The sequence below is a fragment of the Equus quagga genome, chromosome 1, assembly GCF_021613505.1.
Source record: "Equus quagga isolate Etosha38 chromosome 1, UCLA_HA_Equagga_1.0, whole genome shotgun sequence".
Classification (NCBI taxonomy): domain Eukaryota; kingdom Metazoa; phylum Chordata; class Mammalia; order Perissodactyla; family Equidae; genus Equus; species Equus quagga.
Genome location: NC_060267.1, coordinates 140,745,440 through 140,762,888, shown reverse-complemented (window position 1 = coordinate 140,762,888; position 17,449 = coordinate 140,745,440).

Sequence of the window (17,449 nt, the reverse complement as noted above, 5' to 3'; positions counted from 1 at the left end):
TTATAGACGCCTTCCAACATGGTAGAAGATTCAGGTTGCCTCCCAAAACAATGCCCTTCGACGCACTGGAGTGGGTCGAAGGAGTTTGGGTAGGACTGTGAAGCTATTACAAGGATTCTTGACTTAAATAAAAAACAAATCCAGACTGGGGCCAGCTGGTTGTGCAGTGGTTAAGTTTGTGCATTCCGCTTCAGGGGCCTGGGGTTCGCTGGCCCGGATCCCAGGCACAGACCTACACACTGCTTATCAAGCCATGCTGTGGCAGGTGTCCTACATATAAAATGGAGGAAGATGGGCACAGATGTTAGCTCAAGCCAATCTTCCTCAGCAAAAAGAGGAATTGGCAGCATGTGTTAGCTCAGGGCTAATCTTCCTGGAGTGGGGGGGAAAAATCCAGATTTAGATAAGGAGAGACTATTCAAAAGGACATTGCAATTGGGGAAAAGGTACTATGGTTGCCACAAAATTGGGGTTCTCTGCCCAATGAGCATAAACAAGCCAATTAATTACAGCATCAGCCTTTGGGAAAAGAGATCAGCTTTATTATGTGAGATGGATCTGCAGGGAGAATGGTGAGTGTGTACCCTCGGATCTGTCTCTCTGATGAGTATTTGGGACAAAATTTAAGAGGTTAGGGAGAACAGGCTGACACATGGAAATGCTGGTGGGACAGGTTTTGACTGGTGGGCTTCAAGCATTTATGGTAAGGTTTTAAATATTTATGACAAGGTTCTAAACATTTATGATGAGGTCCTAAACTTTTGTGATAGCGTTCTAAACATTTTTGATGAGGTGGGGAAGGAACTTTAACATCAGGTCTTCCTGAATGAGGGACCCCTCAATTCTGATGAGTCCGACTTTCAAGTTCTGCTCGTGTCCCAGCCCTTGGGTTCCATGGGAAAGAGGATCTTTGGTTCCTCAGTCATTTCAGGTCACAATTTCTTCTTTTGTGCATGCCCTGGCTACATGACTTTGCAGATTTTCTGAAAGGCAATTCTTAATCACTCTGTTGATGAGATGGGGTCAGTTGAACTGGTCCTGGGGGGCCTGTGGTTGCACTATTGCAATAGAGAGAATTCTTGAACCATAAGATCTGCAAACATCTCAAAGGTCAGGCAAAAAGGAATTTTCTTTTATAGTTGAGAATAAACAAGGCTGGAAAGAACTTGTGTGACAGAATGCATGAGCATGTGTCACAATTGGCCTAATGATCAGGAATGTCTTTTTTTCATATCAGCTGATTCTCAGGAGGAGCTATTATAAGAAGGCGGGGTTGTTCCACATTCTGTTGCTGGCACAGACTGAGGATAGTTCAAAATGTCTAACTAAAGTTTGGTCAAATCAAGTTAGCAGATATTTTGTCCACATTGGTTAGTGGGTACAAACAGTTCAGCTAATCACTTATGAAGCAAAGAATTCAGAGGGCCTCTGTCTGGTCTTGTCATTGGTAAGCAAGGAGGGGCATCTGTGAGTCTTATCTAAGTCGTATGAGGAAGGGTGGCCTTCGCATGCCAGTAAGTCATTTCCTGGAACAATAAGAGTGGGAGAATTTCTTTTTTTTTTTAAAGATTGGCACCTGAGCTTTGCCGATCTTTTTTTTTTTTTCTTCTCCCCAAAGCCCCCCAGCACATAGTCGCACATTTTAGTAGTGGGTCCTTCTAGTTATGGCATGTGGGACGCTGCCTCAGCATGGCCTGACAGTGGTGCCATGTCTGCGCCCAGGATCCAAACCAGCGAAACCCTGGGCAGCTGAAGCGGAGTGCATGAACTTAACCGCTCAGCCACGGGGCTGGCCCTAAGAATTTCTTAATTGTCACTATTTCCCAGGAGCAGAGGTTCAGGCAAAGTTTAACACTGTCAGACTCTTGGAGAAAACCAGATTATTCTGTGTTGGTTGAGAGACTGAATATACAGACAATGGCCAGACCATAAAAACAGTTCATAAAAATAGAACTCTGACCCAAAATTGGCAGCATGCAGCCCAGCAAACCAACTCATTATCTACAGTAACCAGCCCAGGAAGCCAGCCTACTGTCTACAAATCAAACTTGTGAGATGTCAGACCACCATCTCTAGCAAACAGTCCAGAAAGCCAAACAATAACCTATGTAACAATCGGCCCCAAATGACCAGAACTTGACTAATAACTTACAGCATTCTTAATTGTTGTCCCTGCTTCCAACTTAGGACCAACCAAAGAAAGCCAAATATGAACCCCTAACCAATCACATAGGATGTGATGAGGATTTTAGGCTGGTTACTTTTAAAACTGCAGATGAGAAGCAGGCTCCGAGGACTGGAATTTTGCTTGCTCTTTGAGAGACATTTGCATTTGTGAAGGAAGGGGGGATGACCTTGTAGGGACCTGAAATTGGCCACCCCAGGATATGTCTCTTTGGCATCGGGATTGTTTGGGGCTGATTGCTTTTGATAAACTGGGACAGGCAAGGAGGCTCTGGGGAGTGGAACTTGCCCTTGTTGGGACACATTTACATTTGTAAGGTAAATCTCTATCTGTAAAAGGCGCCTCCCTCTCTGTACCAGGAAGAAGAAGAGAGATGACCTTATCCCTAGAAACTCTTAATGGGGAAGGCAAGAACTTAAGGTGGTTGCTGTCTGGCAATCTCATGTAACTGGTTTAGGGTGGTGACATCTAACCTTTCTAACCTTTACTTAATCCGATTTGATTCTTATCTAAAAGTTGTGGGACCACCAATGGCCAGACCCCACCTGCACTGATACCATTTTAACTTTTTTCCATGTTCTTTCCTTTGTCTTGGTAAAGAGATGACTTACATACCCATGCCTTATAAAATTAGCCCTAACCCTCAACTCGGGGCAGCAGCAGGAGCTCTGACTGCCCGTGGGTCCTGTCCCCACACACCAGCTCTGCCTGCCCATGGGTCCTGTCCCCATGCCAGCGGGGGCAGCAGAAGCTCTGCCTGCCCATGGGTCCTGTCCCCATGCTATTCTATACTATTCTCTAAATAAAAGAGCACTACTGCCAGATCTTGAGAGTCTAAGAAATCTTTCTTTCGACTCCTCGGCTCACCGACCCCGCATCAGGATGCATCACTTCTAGTCAGCCTAATGTTTCCCCATACCAACAGACTTCAATCAGGGTATACTTGAAGCCTTTCCATTTTTCCACTATGAAGCTTTCCCACTCTCCTGCCTGCCTTTGAGTCTCGGCCCAATGCCAGAGACGGTGGCTGTCTCCCTTGCTATAGCAAAATGTGAATAAATGGACTTCGTTTTCATTTGATTGCTATTCATTTATTTCTATGTGGCATGTAAAGGAGAAATATTAGATCAAAAAGAAAACATCCAAACCTGATCTTATTGTTTATCACAACTCTTAGTGCAAATGCCTTTTAAAACTGTTGTGTGATAGGTTCAAGGAAATACCTAGAGAGTTGGAAGATATATGAGTTATCCTCAGAATTAAATTATGAAATGATCACTTAGTTGAGTAGAGCAGAGCCTATGCTTGGTTAATGTAGCTCAAATAGCCAAGATTTGTCAGAGAGTCTCTTGCCCAGGTCAGGGCATCTTCTCCTCTAACCAATTGACCTAAGTAGCTGGGCCCCTTGACTGGCATATCTATAGAGTAGGAACCAATTCATCAGCCTTCATAGCTTGAGACCCTCATCATGGAGATCATCCACCTCACTTATGTAGTTCCAGGTTCACCAGGCAATTTGTTTTCTCATTCAGCTCTATGTATAAGTTTAAGATTAAGTTAGTCTGAGAATAAGAAATCACAGTGGCATAAAAATGTAGAAATCTATTTATCTCGTTCTGGAAAGCTCAAAGGTAGGCAACTCAAAGTTGACATAGCAGCTCTGTTCCACAAAGACCTCAAGGAAATAAGTATCAAAACTGACTTTAGTGGAGCCATTTTAAAACGGAGTCTGGCGGGGGGGCCAGCCCGGTGATGCAGCGGTTAAGTGCGCACATTCTGCTTCCGTGGCCCCGGGTTTGACGGTTCGGATCCCAGGTGCGAACATGGCATTGTTTGGCAAGCCATGCTGTGGCAGGCATCCGCATCCCACATATAAAGTAGAGGAAGATGGGCACGTATGTTAGCTCAGGGCCAGTCTTCCTCAGCAAAAAGAGGAGGATTGGCAGCAGTTAGCTCAGGGCTAATTTTCCTCAAAAAATAAATAAATAAAATGGAGTCGGAGCTGCCTTTCCAGAGAGATTGCCATGCTATCTTGAACCTTGGACTGCACAAAACCTTTGGACTGGGCCAAAATGACAATTGTTTTACAAGCAATTGTTTGAGATGTCAGCAGCAGAATGGACCTTCTGATCACAAAGACCGATGATTGTGGACTTTCTGAAGATAGAATCAATAGTCCATCAATGTTTAGCCAAGACTAGCTCTCTGCCTTCAACTTCAATTAAAACTCTTTGTAATACAGCCTTCCTTCTTTGCCTTTAAAAACCCCTGACTTTTACTCCCTGGCAGGACAGTATTTGGGTTTCTACCTGCATCTGTGCTCCCTGAATTGCAATTCTTTGATCCCTAGTAAAAGCTTTGCCACTTAACCTGGTTTCTGTTTTTGTGGGTTGACATGAGCTTCCTCAAGCTCTCCACTTCACTAAACCTAAGATATGACACTTATCCTCATTGTTCAAGCTACTGGGCGCCATGGACTGAATTGTGTCCCTCCCAAATTCGTATATTGAAGTCCCAACCCCCAGTCTGGTGGTATCTGGAGACGGAGCCTTTGGGAAGTAAGCAGCTTTAGATAAGGTCATGATGGGATTAGTGCCCTTATAAAAAGAGACACCTGAGAGCTTGTTTCTCTCTCCAGCCACAGGAGAACACAAGGAGAAGGCCACAGTCTACAAGCCAGGAAGGGGGCTCTCACCAGAACCCGACCATGCTGGCCCCCTGATCTCCGACTTCCAGCCTCCAGAACTGCAAGAAAATAAATTTCTGTTGTTTAAGCCAGCCAGTCTGTGGTATTTTGTGAGGGCAGCCTGAGCTGACTAAGACCGTGGGCGTGGACTGCTGACTGCCCAGAGAGACCACCAAAACAACCAACTGATCAAGCCAAGCCAAGTCTGTTGTTTCTGCAGGAAGGGAAACCACGGCTGTGACAGTCTTGATTTAGGAAGGGAAGATCAAAGGCAGGATATTTTTAAGCTTTGGTGTGGAGGAGGTTTAAAACTAGAGGGGATCTGGGGCTGGCCCCGTGGCCGAGTGGTTAAGTTCGCGTGCTCCGCTGCAGGCGGCCCAGTCTTTTGTTGGTTCGAATCCTGGGCGCGGACATGGCACTGCTCATCAGACCACGCTGAGGCAGCGTCCCACATGCCACAACTAGAAGGACCCACAATGAAGAATATACAACTATGTACCAGGGGGCTTTGGGGAGAAAAAGGAAAAAAATAAAATGAAAAAATCTTAAAAAAAAAAAAAAAAAAACTAGAGGGGATCTGATTGGGATTGAATGAGAGGGCCTGACTGGGATTGGGCAAAACTTTGTGATATAAAAGATTAGGGTCAGTGGACACAACTAAGATCCTTGAATAGAAAACATTTGATTGATGAGCCCAGTTGAGTGAACTACTGTTCTGAGAAGGGGGCTCTTTATCCTGATTAGGGATAGTTGACTAGTCTATTTGTCAGGTAAATGGATTTTCAAGAATTTCCTGAATTAAACCATAAAGTTATTTGCAACTTTTATCTTCCAGGGCAAATATTCCCTGAAAAGGTAAAATTGTACTGTTGAATGTTGAGTTTAGTATTTAGCATAAAATAGTAAAGTCATGTTAATGGAGACAGTAAGCTGTGTGACTATAGATCAGAGATCACCAAATTTTTTCTGTAAAGAGCCAAATAGTAAATATTTTAGGCTTTGCAGGCTCAGAGGCAAAATTGAGGATAATATGTAGGTCCTTAAACACAAGAGAGAAAACAAATTTCCACAAAGTTTTTATTGATTAAATTAAAACTATAATAATAAGTACACTTTTTTCTTACAGAAATATGCTTATGAAAAGAATGGAATTCTTTATTGGGGATAACAATTTACTTCATTGGGGCTCAAAGTTAGTGTTTCCTATCATCAAAATCCAATACAAATATTCATCTGTAAATGCTAATCTATAATGAGATTGTTACATATTTTATCTTTGAAATTGTCTTCACATAGAAAGTGAAAGGAAGAATACAAATTTAAAATAAGAGGTTTAATTCTGCCTGTTGAAAATGAGGAAGTGATTTGCCTCCCCTCCTTTTTCTCAGAGCATTTACCTTAGGAAACTTGTAAGTACTCTCTCCTCTCTTTGAAATCTAAATAAATCCTTTTGAAGACTAGGTAGGCTTTGCCAGCTGGCCTCTTGTCAGCTTTATGACCCAGGAATGTCTTCCTTAAGGACCTGGGAGCCATCTCTTCGAAATGCAAACACCAAGGGAGATAGTGCCCCTGTCTCCCAATTTCTGTGGGAGGGTAGGAGCCTAACTTCATGGACATCTTGCTCCAAAATGCAAAACTACCTCCTGTCATAAAGAGATGAGTTTGTTTTTCCTCCTGATAAAGCCAATTAGTTAACAGAGATGGTCACCCCAATTACCATGATAAATTTAGGACAAACTATGTGTGACAAAAGGTGCTGTCAAGTCTTCTTACTTGAGGACTAGTTATTGAAAACATGTATGTAATGGATTGTATCTACTTGGCTATAGAAAAGGGTGAGATTTCTTTCTGTCTTTGCAATCTCAGTCGATTTCCTGTGATACACTTTACTTTCTGGTTTCATGCTTATTCAATAATCAAGTATTTTCTTTCTCTACTGCCTTTGTGGAGAGGATTTCTGGGTTGGGAGAAAATTTTGTTTTCAGTTATATTTCCTCAGCAAAATCTAGGTGGAAGCTCCTCAATTAGCAACTTAAATGGGTTTGGAAATACAGAAATTTCCTTTGCACTTGCATTGAGGTCTGGTCTGAAAACCACTTCTGGAACTGTAATGTGAACTCAAAAACCATATCTACAGTAAATTTGGGTGGGAATGGAGATTTTGCTTCTTGTTTTAACTTTTTTAATAGCCAAGAAAGCACGTAAAGCAGGTTGACATTGCTTGTGATACAAACAATGTCAGTTGTTGAAATGATTTTACTACAGGGTAAGTTTCATATTAAACACTTTTTACCTTTTAATTTTAGGTTGAATTAAGAAACATTATGAAATCTATAGCAAAAACTAATTTCCAAAGCCATTCAGTTTTTATAATAGTGGCTGAAGGTCGTTCTTATTCAGAAAAAAATTGAGTATTAGCCCTGAGCTCAAAAAAAAATCACAATAAAACTTTACCACTGCTAAGCCATTAAACTGGTATGTGAAAGGGCAAGTCGCAATATTCAACTTTTATTTCTGACATAAATTCATGGAACTGACAATGAGTAAGTCAACAAGAGCAAATGAAGTCCACTGTTGACACTATTGGTTCAACAACACATTTCAAGTATTTCCACAAAGTACTTGCTAATGATTAACCATGGATTTTAAACATCTTACATTTTCACAAGCTTTATAAATTTGTCCAACTACGCCTTCTGCTTCACACATATTTTTGCCATCACATGTAACATTCCTAACAGATTCCCCTTTAGGTTGTACTGAATTAGTGTTTTCTCAGTTTCTTTGGAAATAGTCTTGCCTGTAGCTGTTACACAGACTATTCATTAAGGCTAATTCTTCAGTCACCTCAAACTTAGCACTGACTTCTAGAACAACAACTGAGCAGTGCATTAGTATCATGTGTGTCAGGTCATCAAGAGCCTGGGAAAATCATTCAAAATCATTTGCCTTGTTTGTTTGCTAGTAATTAAAAAAATAGAGATATAATTCATATATCATAAAACTCACCCAGTGACTGTTAGTATGTCACAAAGTTGTGCAACCATCACCACTATCTTATTCCAGAACCTTTTCATTATCCTGAAAAGAAACTCTGCACCCATTAGCAGCTACTCACCGTTCCCCTCTCTGCACAGCCCTAGGGCAACCACTAACCTACTCTGTCTCTGTAGATTTGCCTATTCTAGACATTTTGTATAAATCGAATCACACAATATTTGTCTTTTGTGTCTGGCTTCTTTCACTTAGCATAATGTGTCCACGGTTTCTCCATGTTGTACCATGAATCAGTACTTCATTCCTTCTCATGGCTGAATAATATTCCATCGTATGGTCATATCACATTTTGTTTATTTATCAGTTGATGGACATTGGGTTTCTTCTACTTTTTGTCTATTACGAATAATTTTTTTTACTTAACAATGTTTTTTATCATCTAAAAATCTAGTAAATATTCAAGTTTTTATCTGATTGTCTCGTTGTTGTTGTTTTTAGTTTGTTTGAATCAGGGTCCAAATAAGGTCCATACATCACAATTACTTGCTGTCTCTTTCTTCCCTCTCCTAGTCTTTTCCTTGCAGTTTATTAATTGAAGAAACTGGGTCATTTGTCCAGCAGGGTTTTCCACAGCCTGGATTTTGTTGGCTGCACCCCTAAAGTGATGTTTAACATATTCTTCTGTTCCCTGTATTTGCTGTCAATTGGTAATTAGATCTAAAGTCTTGATCAGATTTAGGCAGTGTTTTAACTTCCGTCAGGTGGCGTTTAACGCATGGTTAGCTCTTTTTGTGATATTAGCAGTCACTGATGATCACCGCTTAGATTCAATATGTCATAAGCAGTTGCAAAATGGTGATATTATAATTCTTTTCTTCTTCACTTATTAGCTAGAATTCTTTGACAAAGGGAAACTTCCTCTCATCAACTATTTCGTTACCCTGAGGTTCATTTCATATAAGAAGGGTAGGATAAATGCATGATTTTTTGGTCAGTATTTGCCAGTTTTCAAAATGATGAGTTTGATCCTTCAGATGGACATTAAATTTTTTCTTTTTTAAATGCCATTATGAACTCATACATTTAAACATACATGATAACCTATTGCGATTGTCATTCTTATTGATGCACGAATAATTCTACTATGAACATTCATGTACAAGTTTTTGTGCAAACGTATGTTTTGAATTCTCCTGGGTAGATGCCCAGGAGTGGAATTGCTTGGTCATTTCCTTGTGTTTTAATTGACTATTGATCTTGCTCCCAATGTCCTCAACTCTTTCAGCAACTATTTTCCCCCTAAAACTAAAGTCTTAAATAAGTTTAATTTCTTTGCCTGCTGCAATCAAATATGATTGAATTAACTCACCACAGGTAAATAGCTTTCCTTGTTTGACTAATAAACGAGCCACTCGGAAGCTTACTTTGATTGAAGCCTCATTTTTATTTTTGTGAAAAAATCCTGACATGATAAGATACAGCATTTAAAGTTTTCTAACTTTTCTGAATGTTGTCTTCCCATAAGTTGGGAATATTGTTACGATTCTTAGTCTGGTTATATCAACATATATTGTATTCTTGCACAGCTATCATGCTGTTGTATAGTAAATGCAATGTTTCCCATCTAATTTGATAATAATCCACACACACTCCACCATGCCTTAGAAGTATGGCATTCCAAAGCCACTTTATTCCTTGTTTCTTGTCTTGACATGATAGGTTGCATTGGAAATGGAATGGACTGGAATAGAGCAAGAAGTTGTGGTCTCACTGCAATTTGTAGTGGGCTAGCAGCAATGCAATGTAAAGAGAATGCTCCCTATGGTATCTGTTACAATGACTCAGTTCTGCTGATGTAGAGAAAAGCAGCCATCACACTATGTAAAGGAATGATTGAATTAACAGGCTGTGTTACAATCAAACTTTATTTATGGACACAAATTTGAGTTTTATGTAATTTTCAAATGTCACAACGTGTTATTCTTTTTTTTTTTTTTTTTTAAGTTTTCCCCCCAACCATTTAAAAATGTGAAAACCATACTTAGTCGTGGTCAGTGCAAAACAGCTGGTGAGCTGGATTTGGGATTTGGCTTGCTGGCCTTGGTTTGCTAACCCCTGAAGCAAGCAAATGCTGAGGTTATTTACTTTCTAGGCAAGGAAACACACACCAGTTAAGAAATTCTCTGGCTAGTGCCCTGAGGGGTTTTCTGTGTTAGAAAAGTGGGGCTTCATGGTGGTTATGCTAATTAAGCTTGCATCCTGGATGGGACTGAATGAGTCCATAAATCCGTACACGACTAGTTAAAACAATCCCCACTGTTCATTGGTCAGGAAGGATCTTCACTGAGGAGGGGTGAAGGTCTATGTTGGTGTGTTGCAGTCCCTCAAAGTTCCTGGACATTCATAGCTTTGACCGGAGGATGAGCAAAGTTCATGGTTCTTTATCAGCTTCAGCCTCAGTGAAACACAGCAGTCGGCATTGCGTTATCTCCTAGCTGAACGCTATTGCAAATGGAAAGTTTAGAGAATGGTTTCAGCCTTGAGAAATGGACAGTCCGACTCAAAATGGTTTAATCAGTAAGGAAATGTTTTGGCTCAGGTTAATGGATAACCAAAGCTGGAGTGGGCTTCAGGGTCAGCTCAGGCTAGCAGCTCGGCTCTGTTTCACTTTGAATGCCTTATTCTGCCCTCCTCTGAGTACTGGCTTCATCCCCAGGCACAGACGAAGATGGTTACAGTGTTTTGGTTCTCACATCCACTCAAAACTTTGTCCCCAGGCAGGGAGAACTGCTTCTGGAAGCTCACTCAGAATGCTGAAAATCTTTCCCAAGAGCCTCCTTTCTCTCCCCCAGCCCCCAGTAGATCATATGTCCTGGATAGATTACAAAAAGGGCTATACACTCTTCCAATCTCCATACACACGCCTCTTTGCAATGTGATTTGAGCTCCTCCCACTAAGTGGTGGAGTCTTTTTCTCTCCCCCTTGAACCTGGGCTCAGAAGGTGAGTTGTTTTGGCCAATGAAACATTAGCAAACTTGTTGCAAGCAGAGGCTTAAAAAAGTGTTTGCACATTGGAGCTTGCCCTCTTTTGCTGCTCTTTAGGACTCTGAGAGTGCCATGCGAAGAGGCCCAGGATAGATTACTGGAGGAGGAGAGACCATATGGAGCAGAGACAAGCCATCCGAGATGAGATCCCCCCTCCACCTATCAGCCTACCAGGCCTCAAGGCGTGCAGATGAGGCCCTCCCAAACAACCCACCCGGGGCAGCTCAGACTAGGAAAACTACTTAGATGACCCACAGATATGAGAAGTAATAAATGTTCATTGTTCTGGGCCATTAAGTTTTGGAGTGATGTGTTAAGGAGCAAAAGCGAACTGATATATGCCCATTCTGGAGGCAATCACAGGCAAGGGGAATTGTATTACTCTTCAGTGAGTCAAGAGACTCTCTTGGAGTTGGGTTAGCATCTATTTCCATGACATCCATGGCTGCATAGAAGAGGGGTGGATACCTAAACAAAACAGATTTTTGACAGCAAGTAAAAGGGGAGAAAATGCATGCTGAGTTCGACACCTAATAATATCTACCAGATATACTCTACACCAAACTTTATGTTGCTTCTCTATATAAGAAAGAAAACTAAGCTACCATTAAAGGGACATCTCATAGGAAGCAACATATATTTCCGTACAGGGGGTGTGTCATAGAGCCTGCTTTGGGAGACTAGCTGAGTTACCAAAACTTGAATTTCACTGAAGCAGGGGTCAACAGACTTTTTTGGTAAAGGATCAGTAAATATTTTGGATTTTGTGAGCCATATGATCTCTGTCACAACCGCTCAGCTCTGTCATGTAGTGTGACAGCAGCCATAGACAAAAAGTAAGAGAATAGGCATGGCTTGTTTCAATAAAACTATTAAAAAAAACAAGCAGTGGGCTTGTCACTGAGCCCAACCGCAAGTTGGTCCTTTTGCCCAGAGCTGCTCGCGCCAATAGAACAAGACGGGGCTAGGAATAGCAGAGCAGAAACCAATGAATGGAGGAGGCAGAGCTCATGCTCCAAAATATCTTCTCCCCAAGGGAAGGTGAGCAGGGTTCTTATGAGATGTGAAGGGGGAGCGGTCTCCACATCATCGCTTGGGGTGGGGGCATGCACGGATCTTCCCTTCTTGCACGCCACACCTTTTGCACGTTTCCTTTTGCGTACGGCACCCCATCAGCATCTTGAACCTTTCTGGTTTGGACCAGTTCTGCAGTTTGACCATCTGGGAATGTTCTGTCTTAGTTCCTATAAGCAAGTACAACTTAAAAACAAAGCATCAGACATGGAAAATGTTTTAGGGACTTCCCTGGGTGACAGGCTGGATTGCCAGCCGTTCTAGGAGAGAAGCAACATGCAATGCTGTGCAGTGTGTATTTCATGTAATGAGCTGCCACTGAACATGTACATCTGTATTATACATTTCACGTATTTTTTTTTGGAGGGGAAACCTGAGTTAACAGCAATTGTAATTCACGGAGAGAAGCAATAATCCACTATTATGTATTGGGCACTACATGTACCCTGATGTGAGAAGAAAGGTGTGTTAACATCTTTCAGAGAGAAACTTACAACTCTGTGCCCTGTTTTCTTTACATATCCTGCTGAGGGGAATTAAAGTTAGGTGTATTTCTGTCTCATGTAGAGAAACAGCATATATCTTTGTGGAATATATAGTCCTTAAACTTTCTTGGAAAGAATGCTGAACTATCAAGAATTATATTTCACTCAGAGAAGCAATCATTTTTTCTGTGCATTGTTAACAACGCTCAATTACCCAAAAGTTAGGTTAAGCATGTATTTAGGCTATAAGCAAAGCAGGAACCCAAAGAAAAAGAAAAAAATTTAAAAGAATTTAATATTTCAAAAAAATGCATTGAGGGGCCAGCCTGGGGCATGGTGGTTAAGTTTGCGTGCTCTGCTTTGGGGGCCCAGGGTCTGCAGGTTCAGATCCTGGGCGCAGACCTATGCACCACTTATCAAGCCATGCTGTGGTGGCATCCCACACATAAAGTAGAGGAAGATTGGCACAGATGTTAGCTCAGGATCAATCTTCCTCGCCAAAAAAAAAAAAAAAGCATTGAAGTGGGAGAAAATTCAAAACTTGATTGAATTCCTTAAATTTATGGTTATTATTTTTTAATTTTGTGTTGAGGTTTGGGTGACTCATCATATTTTTTAATTTTTAGTGCCTCAAAAGATCCTCTAAATCTTGCACTGACTGTGTATTCTATGTTGTCTACTTGGGAAGGAGAGATGAGTTACTAGCAAGGGTATCTCACTAACATGAATAATATATACATTTCTAATCACTGTGTTCTTCATATAATGTGCTTTGATTAAAAAAAAAACCCTTGGTTTCCAATAATTGCATCTAACAATGAGGGGAAATTCACCTCTGTGGACTGTATATTTCCTGTAATCTGGAAATCTGGATTGAAAAGCTGAATTACTATTAGTTTTATCTTCCCTAGCGATAAAACTTTCAGGTCTGTAGACTATACTTTTTCATATAATCTCCTTTGGGGAAGTGAATCAGTTGGGAAGGCATTTGACTGCATATTAAACCACCCAACTATGGTAGATGGTCCAAAAGAGATTAATTTTTCTTTTCTATTTTTTTTAAAGATTTTATTTCTCCTTTTTCTCTCCAAAGCCTCCTGGTACATAGTTGTATATTCTTAGTTGTGGGTCCTTCTAGTTGTGGCATGTGGGATGCCGCCTCATCATGGCTTGATGAGCGGTGCCATGTCCGCACCCAGGATTCGAACTGGTGAAACACAGGGCTGCCGCAGCGGAGCACACAAACTTAACCACTTGGCCACGGGGCCAGCCCCTAATTTTTCTTTTTTATCACTTAGTACAGTGTCCAGGGTGGGCAGTCCAGGGCTGGTGTAGTAACTCAAAAACCAAGATCCTTCTTTATTCTAGTCATGCCATTCTTATAATGTGGTTAGCATCATTATGCTTGCACCTCATGGTGACAAGATGGCTGCTGCATCATCTGCTGCTCATAACTCTTCCAAGATGGAAGGAGTGCAAAGGACGAAAAACATTTTCCAAGTGAGTCTGTTCTTTTTAATTAGGAAAACAGCAGTGTTCCTGGAAGCTCCACTCATAAGCCTTCCATTTTTATCTCTTAGGCCAGAACTGTGTCATATGGCCAGCTGTAAGTGCAGGGGAACTTGAGAAATCTGGGCACAGTGCCACGTTGAACAGAAGTTTGGTTTGGTGCGTAAGGGGGATGAGGCGAATGGATATTTCATGGGCAACTTGTAGTGTTTGTCATTATACCCTTGCTAAAATGGTAATCACTGGATCTGAAATTCATGTATGTAGTTCTGGCCCCCTTAGAGATAGTGTAAGGAAAAAAGAGAAAATCTAGACAAGGACAATTGAAATGACGGGAAGGGAAGGGAAATGGTCTGTTGTAGCCTACAAAGGGCACTGGGTTTGAAGTTCAAAGGTCTGGCCTTCTGGCCTGATTCTTTAAGGTACAATCTGTGTGATATTGGTTGAGTCAATTTTTCCAAGCCTGTTTTCCTTGTCTATAAAACAGGCACAGAGTGTCAGAAAGGGAGAAATGCATATTGGGTAAACAAAGTTGCATCTTGCATAGAAAACCTACTGACATCTTTGTGGCATATACTTCATGTAATCTCTCTGGGGGGGAGGGGTTAAACATGATTTTCCAGGAGTTTCTATTTCCCAAAGGGAAGTAACATTCATCTCTGTAGAGTGTGTACTTTAGGTAATCTGGGGGAAGAAAGATGACTTTTCAGTACTTTTTTCTCTCTTATATAAGCAATATACATCTATGTGGAGTAACTACTTCATGTAACTTATTGGAACATAAACTGTTACCAGCTCGTATCTCCTATGACTCTGGAAGTATCTGCCACAAGATGACTGAATTTGAAACTCTCCCTTTCATATTCTTGATGTTCCTCAAAAGTTCCATGATTTTTAGTGGTCTATTTCTATTTAGAGATGAGACTCTAGATGGATCAGTATCAGTAATGAAATTGGAGTTCCTCAGCTCAAGAAAGAATTCTGATTCTGGTAGTTTATTCAGTCATTCACCAAAAATCTATTGAGTGCCTACTATATGTCAGCCACTGTTCTAGATATGGTTATAGTGTGAATAAGGGAGAGAAAGTCGCTACCTTCATAAAGCTTACGCTCTGCTGAGGCAGATAGGAGTTGTATAGACTGAGGTTATAGACGGGAATATGCCAGCTAGATGGTTCTTCCTTTTGGACCTGCAGAGAGCTTGTTTTCTGGATTTGGTCTATGATATTTGCATTTTTCAGTTTCTCAAAAATGCAAATAATCTGATCTTTCTCTTTGTATCTGATTAATGGATTCAACAAGTATTTATTGAATACTTTCTCTGCCAGACACTGCTCAACACTGGGATATAATGGTAAATAATAGCTCCACATTAACGGATAGAGGCATATAGAGATGAACTGGGTCCCTCCTAGTTACCCTTGGATGGAATGTTACCTGTGTATATCTCCCTAATAATATATAAAAGTGGACACGTGTATTTAGGAGGCCAGCTAGAGGTGGAATTACTCATAAGGGGTGATAATAGAGTGTAGGCAACAGCCATAGGGGTCAAGTAAGGATTGGCACTGGGTTTTGAAGAACCAGTGTGACTTGAATGGCCAAGGTGAGCGAGAGTAGGTGGAGGGGAGGGAGAATATCCCAGAGGGGCAAATCCTGGATAAAAGATCCAGGGTCAGGAACAGGCAGGAGATTTCAGGGGGCCAATGGGAATTCAGTTATGTTAGAGGAGAATGTATATGATAGCAGAATAAGAGATATTGCTGGTTGAGGTCAGTTTATAGGGGCTCAGATTGAGAATCTGTCCATTATTCTAACTAAATAGTGGAGCATTCAAGGTTCTCAATCAGGGGTTATTTTTAGTGGATGGAATATACCAGGCCTTGCCGGAGATGGCCCATTCTGACTCCTACCCAGCACTGTTTCCAACCCTAACGCCCCCATCTACAGTTTTCCTGAGGGATGAGATATCAGTGTGTTCCGGACTAACGTAGTCTTTAGTGGGACCTCAGGAACGGGTCTACGTTTGGGGAAAACTAGGCCCCAAACGCCTGCTTGGAGGCCTCCATCGAGATGCTTCTCCTGCTTCCTAGAGAAGAGCCGAGGGATGCGCGAGACAGGGGCGCGGAGCCGCTGGTGACGCACTACCGGTGGCGCCGCTGCTCTTCCGGCCCCGGCGGGCAAGCCGTGCCCTGGCTTCCGTGCATTTCAGGGACTGAAGTCGCCGCCCCGCGGGAAATCCCCGGACCTCACGGTGAGCGGGCGGGCCCCGGGGAGGGGAAAGGAGCCGCTCCGGGCGCGCATGGGCTGGCCGGCGGGCCGGAAGCTCGCTCTCCGCCGGATTGCTGCCTGCGCTTGCGGCCCGGCACTCCCGGCGGCCTCAGCGCTGCGCTCGCCTGACCCCGCGCAAGGCCTGGCATGGAGGAGAGGAGACGCCTGAGAAGACGGTGGAGTGAATGAACGAATGCATGATGCTTGAGTGATGGTAAACTATCAAGAGCTAGGACCCGTGTTCGGAAATGAAATCCCGGGCTCAGAGTTCTCGGTCTGGTTACCAGCTACTTCCCTCCATCGGTCCTGCAGCTCAGAAGCTATTTTAGGGACCGTCGTAACAGGAGGCGGCAAATAGTGTAAAGCGCCCTAGGTGGGGAGTCTCAAGACCAGGGTTATAATTCCCGAGGATACAGAGGCTGTTTCTTGATTTCTAAAGTTGGACTGTCTTGTAGTCTCCGTCTTTCTTTATGAGGCTCAGTTGACAGCATGCATGTGATAGCACATAGGCAAACGTTAATGTCTTCCAAAAAGATTTTACTATCCATCACTTGCCAACTACTACACAGTTCAGGGGCGAGGCTACAGAATGAGTGACGTTGGAACCTGCCGCATGGGAAGATGCTTCCTAGTGCCGGAAGATACATATGCGAGCAGGTGTGATAATATTTTAAACTACATCTATTCGAAGCAGTTGTGCTAATTTATTTAATCTTCACAACAACGTATTATCTGTAGTTTTTAATGAGAAAATTGAGGTGTAGCGGGAATAGATGACTTGTCCAAGGACACAGTGCTACTAATTGACTGACCCAAAGCTGCAGAAGAGATAGATGTAGTGTGCTGCTGCAGCCTGGATGAGTATGTTGCTTTTGGCCAACCAACAAATCTAAGAAGGGCTTCAGAGAGGAGTACGTTTACATGTGGTCTTGTTAAAGGAACTGTGATTTCAAATTCTTGAAAAACCTCCCCTGGCTTGTCCAGAATCCTTCAGCTAATTATTGAGGAGTAAGTTGCTGGTGACCAGGAGAAGGCTTACAAGGTAGGAGGAGGAAGCCATCTCCCTGTTACTTTTAACAGGATGAAGCTATTAAAAGCTTCTTTCCTTTTACCCTTCACTCCCCAAATAATACCAATCTCCCTCAAATCTGTATTCACACAGATCCTTTTAGCATCTTAAAATCACTAGCAATCAG